Raw genomic sequence first — 14,048 nt, 5'->3', positions numbered from 1 at the left:
AATAAAGATTTTTGAAGTTAATGCAGTAAAGTAGACCATGTAGCTGAGTTAGAAATTATTTTAAATTGTATTCCTTCTAGGATGTAGAACATCATCATGTTATTATGTGAAATATAAGAGTTTTAATTAAGTTTGGAAAATAATCATTTTATTTGCTATTTGGGTATTTACTTGCTATTTAAATACCTGTATTTTAAATAAATTTATTTTACAAGCTTTTGTTTCATATTTTATTTCTCTGGGAAAAAGTAGAATACACAAAATTCTTTCAAATTGTTCAAGAAGACAAAAAAATAATAGATTAAATTGATAATTTTCACAATGCTAATGGGATATGCTCCTTAGGTATTTGCTAGAAATAATTTTAATGTGTTTCTATATAATCAGGTCTATTGGTTTATCTTCATTGTAGTTATAAAAATTTAATCACCAAAAATATGCACATAAATTCATTTTACTAATTTGCACAATATTTACTTAATATTATTTTTATAAAATAATTCTTCTCCTACAAATGACCCCCTTTAATGCAACACTATTTGTGTATGTGGAACTTGAAATATAGTATTGCTTTTTTCTTTTATTCAACAAAAGTTTAATACCTATGAAGTATACTTAAATTATTTTCTCTGAAACATTCTATTTTCTAAGTACTTAAACTTTTGTTATGCTTGACTACATTGCAGTGAATCAGTGTTAAATAAATAGAAACTTCAAATTTTGTCTTCCCCACCTTACAAAAACAACAAAAAGTGATTCCTAAAACAGTCTAAACTTATTTAGTATACACAGTGCACAGTGAATTACAGTATGAATTTAGAAATCTAAACCTACTTAAATTTATATAAACTCCTAAAAAGGGGTTATTTGAATGTTTACAATTTGTTTCTGTTGCAATTATATGTGACATAATGGTAGTTAAGCTAGTCAGGAATTAGAATGCAAATATTCTTATTTGTAATGAAATAATAAAAATTTATTCTTGGGTACCATAAAAATATACTGTATATTTCTATAATTTATCATAGATTTGATTTATAAATACTAAGGAGATTTTAGAATTTAACTCTATGTTTCTTTTGACTCATATTATTACAAATGTTAAGCAGAAGGTTTTGTGGGTTAAAAGTATTTATTCTTGAAACTTGGCAGCATTTTACCACTCCTGTTATTTTTACTACACTTAGGTATTCTGCAGACTTTCAAGTAAAATTCAGGTTATGGTATTTTCAAGTTTATTACCTTTAGAATAACAAATACTATCTCTTAAGGATAGCCAAATCAGAGATGGATATAGTTAGCAACCTAACAGAATGGCAACATGTTTTATAACATCCTAAATATTGCAATGAAGCATATCTTACACATGCCACCTTATGTAGAGAAAATTTTAGATCTGAGACTATTCCAGAGGAAATCAGCCTCAGACACATTCTTCATGTGAAAGTTTGCAAGGCACCTCCCTCTTCCAAGAAACAATCAGATTGTGGATTGGCTTTTAGGCAAAAAAATCAAAAGAATAAGCATCAAAGTTCCTAATTCAAAAACTGGAATTTACAAGTACTCCACAGATAGACCTGAATATTTCATTCATTTCATTTAAATAACAAGAGACTAACTGCAAGAAGCATATAATCAAATACTTTTGTCTCATGGGTAAAGTGTGTAACACATAAATACATGAAAAATAATATTTACAGTCAGTTTTACAACTAGAATTCAAGTTTGGCTAATAAATCTTAAATTTATAAGTGTATTGATTTGAAATACAGTATGAAAGAGGCAGTATTGTAAGATATACAATTAATTATTATAACAGAAATAACAACAATGAAAAGAGAAAGAGGTTTCTGATAGAAAATTTCTTTGTTATCAGTAAATAGGAACACCTGAGTGTATTTCAGATTCTTTTCATTCAAAGGTTATCAGAATTGACTGCTAATAATATTAAATAGCTTCTGGAAAAATAAACAACACTCACGCAGCTGAAGCATTTGCTTGGTCTCATACAGTGATTTGCTAGAGAATAAAGCAGAACTCGGAGTGTTGCAAGTTTTAAAAATTAATTTTTATCCCATTTTATTGAAGCTAGCCTCTTCATAATCTTCTGATTTTTCTGGGACTTGGAAGTGAGGGAGTGGGAGTGGAATTGGACAGGGAGTGGGTATGGAGGAGGGCATGACAGATCATGGTGACAGCCAGGGACATACATCAGCTCACTCTGAGTTCAGCAGACCCATTAAGCTTCTGTTCATCAGGAATCTCTGACCCTTCACAGCCAGAAGCCAACTTAAATGACAATATTTTTAAAGCTTTGACATCATCTACAATCTGCTGTAAGTTAACAGCCTCTATAACTACATCGGGACTATCAAACCAGCCAGCAGAGAAGAACTCCTGAGATATACCATTATCCATATCTCTTCATGGAGAAAACTCAAATCACATATCATTAAGTTCTTTCTGGAGTTTCTCAACTTAAAACAAGGTGCACAACACGAGAAGTTTCTCTGTAGTCTTCACTCACATTGGGTTGGCCCCAAGAGTTGTGCACAGAGGGTGACTCTATTTGCCGGGGGATGCTGCTGATATTCACCAAGACCTCTGGATTTTCTTCTTAGCCTTCACGACTTTTCCTGAGAGGTGGTTGTTTTCCCCTCTTCACTTTTCTCATCCACCTTTTTGTCATCCATTCCCAGTTTCCACCTTTAGATTTATGGAGGTGTCCACTTGACAATGGAACTCCTCTTACCTTCTTGGCTCTTTGGGCTATGTCTGGCATCTGGTAAGCAGACTCTCAATCAGGTACTCTCTGTTGTTGGATTTCTGGAAGTGTTTGCATTTTGAAAGTTCTGCTGCTGTGGGCCTTTTGTAAGGATCTTTTTGAAGACAGAGTCAAAGTAATTTTCTAAGGACTAGCTGTAATTTTTCATCATTTATCTTCTACTTGGGTTTCTAAAGTGGGTGTATAATTTTGCAAAGTCAACTTTAACACTTCCATGGAAGGTTATTTGTGATAAGGTGCTGCTCTTGATACTAATACAATGGCATAATTCCAAAACTCCACATGTCAGCTTTGAAGTCATAGCCTCTTACCAGTTTCATGGCATCAGGGTGCCATCCAACAAGGCATGCCAAGAAATATTTTTTAACTTTATTCTTTGCAAAATCTCCCCTGTTGCTAAGAAGGCCATTATTCCCAAATCTGCTATTTCTACCAAACCATCCTCACCCAGAGGAATATTACCAATTTAAAATCCCTGTGAATCTGAACATTTCTGTGTAGATAGTCTAAGCCTTCCACAACCTCTTTAAGAATTATTCAATTTTCCAGAACCCTGTTATTATGCTCCCTTTGGTTGACAATGAATCTGATGATGTCCAACATTGAGTCTTCACATCACAATTTCATGAACAGCCAAAGTTCATCTTTTACCACAAAAGAGGTATAATAGGTCACTACACTGGGATGGTTGCACTGACTCATGGCTTGAATTTCTTTTAATAGTTCATCCACACTGGTCTGTTATTTTGTCAGTTTGATAACTTTATTGCTACACGTTCTTGCCTGGGCTTGCATGGGACAACCTGAACCACAATAGTAGCTCTACTGCCCATAACTTTCTGCAGCTTATATGCACCCCTGTAGATCCTGTAGATGGGCCAGCCCACTGTCTGTGCTGCCAGGGCCAGGGCCAGACTGGGGCCAGCTGTGACTGGGGCAGGCACTGCTGTCACAGCCACAGGAGCCTCTGACTTGCTGTCCCTTGGACTGCCTCCTGGTGAAGCTAGATATGCATACTCAAACTGCTGGACTCCACTATGATGCTGCGAGAGGATAGCAGGAAAACACACCAGGCAGCAAACAACCTTTCACTTGAAACTTCCCTTGCCTGGTCACAGACACCTCTTGGCCAGCATACACCCTCCTGGCCTGAAACGTCAAAAGAATTATTGCTCATTCTCGTTGACACAGGCAATAAAATTCTCTAAGTCAAAGAGTGAGAAAACAAGCCATTCTCAGTTCAGTGAAGGATCGTTACTAGGTTTCAATGCAAAAGTTAAGATATTGGAAGTTTTCTTTGTATAGGAAATGATCAATTCAAGAAAAAGTAGCTATAAATGTTGAACAGTGATGTTATTCCATCAGGAGGGAAAATATCACCTTACTTTTATCCACTAATTAAAGTATTCTGCTGATCCCCATGCATTCCAATAAGATTTATATTACTACTCTTAAGGCAACTTCATGAATAAGCAAATATTAGCAGGAAATAGTTTGCATTAAAACAAAACAAAACAAAGCAAAACCAGGCATGCAATAAATTCATACTCAAAGATACTAAGAACATGCAATAAGAAAAAGGAAAATAAGACTTTGAATCCTTCCAATTTATTGACTCTTGACTTTACTTTTTGCACTTTAGGGATCTTGTTAAAGAAGTCAGATCCTAAGCTGACATGGTGAAGATTTGGGCCTATGTTTTCCTCTACTAGGTGCAGGTCTCTGTTCTAGTGCCTAAGTCTTTGATCTGCTTTGAGCTGATTTCTCTGCAAGGTGAGAAATAGAGGTTTAATTTCATTTTGCTACATATGGATTTCCAGTTTTCCCAGTACCATTTGTTGAAGAGGCTATCTTTTCTCCAATGTATGTTTTTTGCACCTTTGTCTCACAGGAAATAACCCTATTTATGAGAAAATAATTACCACATTCACTTCATATAAAGCATGAATCTCCTGTATATATAAAGAACTGAGAAAACAATACACCAAAAAAAACAAATAACCCAACAATAAATGGGCTAAGGAGCTGAACAGACACTTCACAGAAGAAGAAACACAATTGATTAACAAACATATAAAAAAGTGTTCATAATTTTTAGCAATTAGAGAAATGCAAATCAAAACTACTCAGATTTTATCTCACTTAAGCCAGAATGGCAATTATGAAGAATGCAAGCAATGAGAGGTGTTGGTGAGCATGTGGAATAAAAGGTACACTCATACACTTCAGAGTGAAAACACTCTGGAAAGCAACATGGAGATTTCTCAGAAAACTTGGAATGGAACCACCATTTGACCCAGTTATCCCACTCCTTGGTTTATATCCAAAGGACTTAAAATCAGCATACTACAGTGACACAGTCACATTAATGTTTATAGAAGCTCAATTCACAATAGCTAAAGTAAGAAACCAACCAAGATGCCCTTCAACAGGTGATAAAGAAAATGTGGTAAATAAACAATGGAATATTACTCAGTCTTAAGACAGAAATTGTGGCATGTTCATGTAAATGGATGGTGCTGGAGAATATCATGCTAAGCTAAATAAACTCATCCCAAACAACCAAAAACTGAATGTTTTCACTGATATACCAATGCTGATCCATAATAGGGACATAAGAAATAATGGAGGAACTTTGGATTTTGCAGAGGGGTCTGAGGGGAGAGGAGGGATGTGGGGAACAAAAGGACAGTGGATAAGACAGACATTATTACGCTGTATACATGTATGATAACACTATGGGTGTGAGTCTGCACCATGTACAGCCACGGGATAGAGTAGTTGTGCTCCATTTGGGTATAATGTGTCAAAATGCATTCTACTGTCACATATAGCTAATTAAAATAAGTTAAAAGTTTTCAAGAAACAAAATAAAATATTATGGGGAAAATGAAACCTTAATTCTCTAAATGTAATACTGCTTTATATAATAAAAATATATACTCTTTATAACATCATTGAGTTTCTGTATAATTAAAATTTATATGCTTCAAAAACAACAAAAAAGGAACAGAAAAATAAAAATATATTAATATCCTAAGACATGTTTTAATCACACAAAAAAGTGAAACTTTGTAATAGCAGTTTCAAAGAAAAAAATCTAGTACACAAAAAGGAAAACTTAATTAAAAGTGGATTTATTTATGTAAAGATACTAAAGCAATGGAAGTCAAAGAAAACATGTAGATATTTATTTCTCATATTTATTGTTTCACACAGGTGTTTCCCCCAAGTAATTAGCTTTATTTCATATATTAAATTAAATGTGGATAACATATCATAGAATTTTGTGCTGAGGAAGTTACATTTGTATTTCAAAAGACCTGTCTGTTAAATTCTCTGTGCATTCTTTCTGAGAGGTAATATATAAGAAAAGAAAAAGAAGAAAGAAAGAAGAGTGAATTATTAAGGATCAAAGCCAACACTAATATATTTGAATAAAGTAATATGGTGGAATATGTATATGTGTGAATATGAATATTATATCAGATTATGTAAATTTTACAATGATATAAATAAATATAAAAATGCACATATGATTACACCATACATAGAGTGTAAAGTGAATGTTATATTACAAATGTATAAGTGAAAATAATAAATATTAATATAAATTTTTAAATATTTAAATATTTAAATGGAGACTTCTGCTTGGGAGAGGCAGGTCCAGAGACCCAGGCCCAGCCCAGCGCAGCCTTAGCCTGCAGTTTAGAGTACAAACTGCAGTTGAATATCTGTCAACAAGTGGAGGCACCTCGGCCCACTAGCAGGGATTATACCTCACCTGGAGGCCACCATCCCTAGAGAGGGAGCATCCTTTTTGGGCCACTGCATTATGAAGTTCCTCCAAGACATCAGGCTTCTGATGACTAGGAGGTTAGAACAGTACAGTGTAGTTTTATAGTAGATTTTTTATTATTAGTAATATTACAATTATTCCTATTATACCTATGATTATTCCTACTTTTCTTTTCTTTTATTAATTTTTTTCTCATCCTATTTTCCTCTTATCTATTTGTCTCCTTGGAGACTCTTTCTCCCTTTTCACATGCTGAACCATTTTTTTTCAATTCCACTTTCACTACTCCTATGACTTAGTACCTGTATAGACACACTTCTTGTCTCATTAACATTATATCCTTCACCCCTCCTCACCCTCTTTGTCCACCTTTAGAAATCATGGTCCTTATTTCAAACCTACTGGCTAAACTATAGATAATAATCAAACTCATAATCTCTGTCTAACACAATATGGTTAATATCTTTAAAAGGAACTATTTGAGTGAAGGATGCATATTGTTTGTATGGTGTGCTGCTTATATTGATCTCTCACTCCAAGGTGAGGTATTGGAAAACTACAGGGACACTGTAAGTCTGTCTATAGGGGGGAAACTGCAATACCTCAGATTTGCACTCCTGGAGGGGAAGATACATGAACACTATGAGAAAACAAGGGAAGAAAGTATCCCAAACCAACCTAAATGCTACATCAATAAAATCCAATGACAGCATGGCACAAAATATGTCTGAAAGGGAATGTACATAATTAAAAAGATCAGAAAAACAAACAGTGAGATAAGAGCAAATGCAGGCATTGAATGATCACACCAATGAACAATTAAAAGAGCAAATGCAGTAAACAAAAGATCATTTCAACAAAGAGAGGTTCTGAAAAATAAAATAAACAGAGGTCCTTGAAATGAAGAAAATAAAAAAATGAATTAAAAACTCCTTAGAAAGCATAACCAACAGGCTAGGACACCTGGAAGACAGAACATCAGACAATGAAGACAAAATATTCAATCTTGAAAACAAAGTTGACCAAACAGAGAAGAAGGTAAGAAATCATGAATGGAATCTCCAAGAATTATGGGATATTATGAAAAGACCAAATTTAAGAATTATTGGGATTGAGGAAGGCACAGAGAAACAAACCAAAGTAATAAACAATCTATTCAATGAAATAATTTCAGATTATTTCCCAAATCAGAAGAATGAAATGGAAAATCAAATACAATTGGCTTACAGGACACCAAATATACAAAATTACAACAGACACACACCAAGGCACATTATAATGGAAATACCTAACATACAAAATAAAGATAGAATTTTAAAGGCTACAAGAGAAAAAAATCAAATTACATTCAGGAGGATACCAATACGAATATCAGAAGATTTCTCAAACCAGACCCTAAATGCTAGAAGGGCCTGGAACAGCATTTTTCAAACCCTGAAAGAAAACAGATGCCAACCAAGAATCTTGTACCCAGCAAAACTTACCTTCAAATTTGATGACAAAATAAAATCCTTCTATAATAAAAAAAAAAGTTAAAAGAATTTACAAATAGAAAGCCAGCACTACAGAAATGAAAAACAACCCTGTAAGTCAGCATAGGAAGAACTACCCTAAAGGAATAGCCAAATAAAGAAGAAACCAAGTCAAGTTAAAAATCCAAAATAAGCCAAAATGACTGGGAAAATAAATCATATCTCAATAATAACCATGAAGGTTAATGGCCTCAGCTCATCAATCAAAAGACTTAGACTAGCAGATTGGATTAAAAAGAAAGACTCAAACAATATGTTGCTTTCAAGAAACTGATCTCATAGAAAATGATACCCACAGAGAAAAAGTAAAAGGATGGGAAAAAAATATAGCATGCACATGGACTCAGTAGAAACACTTGGGTATCCATCCTCATATCAGATAAAGAAGACTTCAAGCCAAAATTAGTTAAAAGGGATAAAGAAGGACATTTCATACTGCTTAAGGGAAGCATAAATCAGCAAGACATAAAAATTATAAATATTTTGCCCAAATCAATGGTTCATCCATGTATGTCAAACAAACCCTTCTCAAATCCAGCAACCAAGTAGACCACAACACAGTGACACTAGGTGACTTTAATACACCTCTCTCACCACTGGACAGATCTGCCAAAAAAAATTGAAGAAAGGAACCATAGATCTTAATAACAAAATTGATAATTTAGACTTAACGGACATATACAGAATATTTCACCCATCAATGAGCGAATACATTTTCTTCTCAGCAACACATGAATCCTTCTATAAAGTAAACCATATTATGCAACAAAGTTACTCTTAGAAAATACAAAAAGATATACTACCTTGTAGTCTATCAGATCATAATGAAATGAAATTAGAAATAAATGACCAAATGAAAAACAGAAACTATTCCAACATCTGAAGATTAAATAATATACTATTGAATGAGGCGTGGAAACAGGGGGAAATAAAAAAATTCTTAGAGGTAAAAGAGGAGAAAGATACAAGCTATCAAATCTCTGGTACACTATGAAAGCAGTACCAAGAGGAAAATTTATTGCATGGATTGCATTCAATAAAAGAAGAAAAAGTCAACAAATAAACAACCTAACACTACAGCTCAAAGTCCTAGAAAAAGAAGAACAGATCAAGACCAAAAGTAGTAGAAGACAGGAAATAGTTAAAATCAGGGATAAAATCAATGAAATTGAAACAAAAGAAACAATCAAAAAATTGACAAAATAAAAAGTTGGTTCTTTGAAAAAATAAACAAAATTGATAAACCAATAGCCACAATAACAAAGACAAAGAGAGAGAAAATTCAAATTACTATAATTTGGGGATTGAAAAGGAAATACCATGAAAGACACTATTGAAAAACAAAACACAATTAGATGCTATTTTGAAAATCTATACTCCAACAAAATAGAAAATCCTGAAGACATCAACAGGTTTCTAGAGACATATGATCCACCCAAACTGAATCAAGAGGACATACACAATTTAAATAGATCAATTTCAAGCAATGAAATAGAAGAAGTCATCAAAAGTCTACCAACAGTGGGCTGGGGAGATAGCTCAGTGGGTAGAGTGTTTGCCTTGCAAGCACGGGGCCCTGGGTTCGATCCCCAACACCACACACACAAAAAAGCCTACCAACAAAAAAGTTTGAGACCAGATGGATTCTCAGCTGAGTTCTACAAGATCTTCAAAGAAGAGCTCGTTCCAATACTGCTCAAAGTATTCTATGAAATAGAAGAGGAGGGAACCCTTCCAAACTCATTCTATGAAGCGAATATCACCCTGATACCAAAATCAGACAAAGATACATCAAGAAAAGAAAATTTCAGATCAATATTCTTAATGAACATAGATACAAAAATTCTTAACAAAATTTTAGAGATAAAAGAGGAGAAAGATACAAGCTATCAAATCTCTGGGACACTATGAAAGCAGTACCAATTTTAGAAAATTGCATACAAAAATATTTTTAAAATAGTGCACCATGATCAAGTGGGTTTCATCCCAGGGATGCAAGGTTGGTTCAACATTTGGAAATCAGTAAATGTAATTCAACATGTTAACAGACTTAAAGTTAAGAATCAAATGATTATTTCAATAGAAGCAGAAAAAGCATGTAATAAAATACAGCACCCCTTCATGCTCAAAAACTAGAAAAAATAGGGATAGTAGGAACATTCCTCAACATTGTAAAGGCCATGTACGCTAAGCCCATGGCTAATATCATTCTAAATGGTGAAAAACTGAAAGCATTCCCCCTAAAAACTGGAAGAAGACAGGGATAACCTCATTCAGCAACTTCTATTCAATATCATCCTTGAAATTCTAGCCAGAGCAATTAGACAGACCAAAGAAATTAAAGGGATATGAACAGCAAAAGAAGAACTCAAACTATCTCTATTTGCTGATGACCTGATTCCATATTTAGAGGAGTCAAAAAATTCCACCAGAAAATTTCTAGAATTTATAAAAGAATTCAGTAAAGTATCAGGATATAAAATAAATGCTCATAAATCTAATGCATTTTTATTCATAAGTGATGAATCCTCTGAAAGAGAATTTAGGAAAACAACCCCATTCGCAATAACTTCAAAAAAATAAAATACTTGGGAATCAATCTATCAAAAGAGGCGAAAGATCACTACAATGAGAACTAAAGAAAACTCAAGAAAGAAAGAAAACTTTAGAAGTTGGAAAGATCTCCCATGTCCTTGGATAGGCAGAATTAATATTGTCAAAATGGTCATACTACCAAACGTGCTATATAAATTCAATGCAATTCCAATTAAAATCCCAAAGATGTACCTCATAGAAACAGAGAAAGCAAGCATGAAATTCATTTGGAAGAATAAGAGACCCAGAATAGCTAAAGCAATCCTTAGCAGGAAAAGTGAAGTAGGAGGTCTCACAATACAAGAACTTCAACTATAATACAGAGCAATAGTAACAAAAATGGCAAGGTAATGGCACCAAAATAGACACATATATCAATTGTACAGAATAGAGGACACAGAGACAAACCCACATAAATACAGTTTTCTCATACTAGCAAAGGTGCTAAAAACATACAATGGAGAAAAGATAGCCTTTTCAACCAATGGTGCTGGGAAAACTGGAAAACCATATGCAGCAATATGAAACTAAACCCATCTCTCTCACCCTGCACAAAACTCAAATCAAAAATGGATCAAGGACTTTGGAATCAGAACAGAGACCCTACATCTTGTAGAAGAAAAAGTAGTTCTAAATCATCATCATGTTGGCTTAGAACAAGACTTCCTTAACAGGACTCCCAAAGCACAAGAAATAAAAGCAGGAATGGATTCAAACTAAAAAAAAAAAAAAAAAAAAAAAAAAAAAACCAAAACTTTTTCTCAGCAAAGGAAACTATCAGCAATGTGAAGACAGAGTCTACACAGTGGGAGAAAATCTTTGTCACACATACTTCAAATAGAGGACTCTTCTTCAGAATCCAAGAATAATTCAAAGAACTTCACACCAAGAATACAAATAACCCAATCAATAAATGGGCTAAGGAAATGAGCAGACACTTCACAGAAGATCTACAAGCCATCAACAGATATATGAAATTATGTTCAACATCTCTAGTAATAAGAGAAATGAAAATCAAAACTACCCTAAGATTCCATCTCGCCCCAATTAGACTGGTGATTATCAAGAACACAAGCAACAATAGGTGTTGGCAATGATGTGGGAAAAAGGTACACTCATACTTGCTGGTGGGGTTGCAAATTAGTGCAGCCACTCTGGAGAGCAGTGTGATGATTGCTTACAAAGCTTGTAATGGAAACACCATTACAAGTATAGGCCCACTCCTTGGCCTATACCCAAAGGACTTAAAATTAGTATATTTCCCCATAGCTGCTCAATTCACAATAGCTAGATTGTGGAACCAACCTATATGCCCTAGATGGATAAAGAAACTGTGGTACATATACACAGTGGAATATTACTCAGTCATAAAGAAGAATAAAATTATAGAATTTGCAGGTAAATGGATTCAGTTGGAGAATATCAAGCGAAATGAGGAAAGTCAATCCCAAAGGCTGAATGATCTCTCTGATAAGTGGATAATGTTACATAATGAGGGGTGGGAGGGAGGCAAGAATGGAAGAAGGATGGATTGTATAGAGGAAAAAGATTGGTGGAAGGTGTGGGTGGAAGGAAAAATAACAATGAGACAAACATCATTACTGTATGTTCATGTATGATAACACAAATGGTGTGACTCTACTTAACATACAAACAGAAAAAAAACAGTTTTACCCCATTTGTTTACAATGAATCAAAATAAATAAATTATAAAAACAATAACAAATAAGATTGGTTTGAAACTTTATGAAAATCTTTGTTTCATTTGAGAGAAGAGGATATTCAGAACATATTTAAATGAAGTTGATGTGTAGGGTGCTGTGGTGCAGCCTGTAATCTCAGTAGCTCAGGAGGTTGAGGTAGGAGGATCACAAATTCAAAGCCAGCCTCTCTGACAGTGAGGCATTAAGCAAGTCAGTGAGACCCTGTCTCTAAATAAAATATAAAAAATGTAGGACTGGGGATGTGGCTCAGTGGTTGGGATCAATTCCTGGTACCCTTCCAAAACATAATAAAATAAAAATAAAAAATAAATGGAGTTGTGCTCTGCAACTTAAACTGTGGCTGCATTGAGAAGTTGATGTCAAGGGACAACTTCCATCCCCACAGAATTGACCTTTGCATGCAATGCAGAAATTGTACAGAATTGCTTCCCAGATGGATTTAGTAAGTTCCATGCAGCTCTTCCCTGTTAGTGTTTCATTGAGTATTCCACAATATTTGTTGCACTTTGGCATAGCATATTTGTTTTGAATTAAAAGAAATTGTTTTAAACTTCAAGAGTTATTTTGGTATGAACCTGATGTGCCAGTTTATAGCCGATTTTTCTTCATTTACAGAATCTGCTGATAATGTTATTTACATAGTGATCATTTTATAATAGAACCAGTAAATGGAATATGATTTTTGTTCCTTAAAAAAGCCAATGTAGATTGTAAAAGTCTCTAAGTATACTAACATTTCACACAAACCTGCTATAGTTTCCTGAAATGGTTGAGTGAGAAGCTTTAATTTCAGGTTTTATTTTTTCCAATATTAAATTCTCCAGTCTTGAATATTGGTAGCTCAGTAAATAGTAAATGAAGAAGAATTTAGGGTGGTATATTTTATTACAATAAATAAAGAAACAAAGTTCATCTGCTAGTGCCTGAAGAAAAATTTAGGGTGGTGTATTGTATTACAATAAATAAAGAAACAAAGTTCATCTGCCAGTGCCTGAAGAAAAATTTAGGGTGGTGTATTGTATTACAATAAATAAAGAAACAAAGTTCATCTGCCAGTGCCTGCATAGATAAGACTATTTTTCTTCATCTCTGGTTTTGAATGCATCCTCTCTTTTCAATTTCTTTAAGGCCTTTACAAGAAAACTTTGTTCTACTTCAATACTAAATTTGGTAATAAATTGTTTCAGATTTTTTATATTTTCCAGGTAAAAAACAGAGTGATTTGCTTTAGAAGTCCCTTCCTTCCTTCCTTCCTTCCTTCCTTCCTTTCTTTCTTTCTTTCTTTCTTTCTTTCTTTCTTTCTTTCTTTCTTTCTTCTTTCTTTTCTTCTTTCTCTCTTTTTGTTCTAATTTGTTATATATGATGGCAGAATGCATGTTGACACATAATACACAAATGGAGCACAACTTCTCATTTCTCTGGCTGTACACAATGTAGTCATACCTGTTGTGCAATCATACATGTACATAGGATAATAAAGTCCATCTCATTCCAACATCCTACCAACCCCACCCAACCCTATACATCCTCCCCTTTCCTCACCCCCCTCTGCCCAATCCAATGTTCCCCCATTTTTCCCTAGCCCTCCCCACATTATGGATCAGCATTAGCAT

The 14,048-nt window shown here is 34.1% G+C and overlaps 1 pseudogene; it reads right to left on the bottom strand.

Annotated features, from left to right (window-relative positions):
* Positions 1–2,211: 2,211 nt before the first annotated feature.
* Positions 2,212–3,962, bottom strand: LOC124991503 (STE20/SPS1-related proline-alanine-rich protein kinase-like; annotated as a pseudogene).
* Between the last annotated feature and the right edge of the window lie 10,086 nt (positions 3,963–14,048).

This window comes from Sciurus carolinensis, chromosome 8, assembly GCF_902686445.1.
Source record: "Sciurus carolinensis chromosome 8, mSciCar1.2, whole genome shotgun sequence".
Taxonomy (NCBI): Eukaryota; Metazoa; Chordata; class Mammalia; order Rodentia; family Sciuridae; genus Sciurus; species Sciurus carolinensis.
The sequence above is the reverse complement of the archived record's forward strand: the minus strand, read 5'-3'. Positions and strand labels throughout refer to the sequence as shown.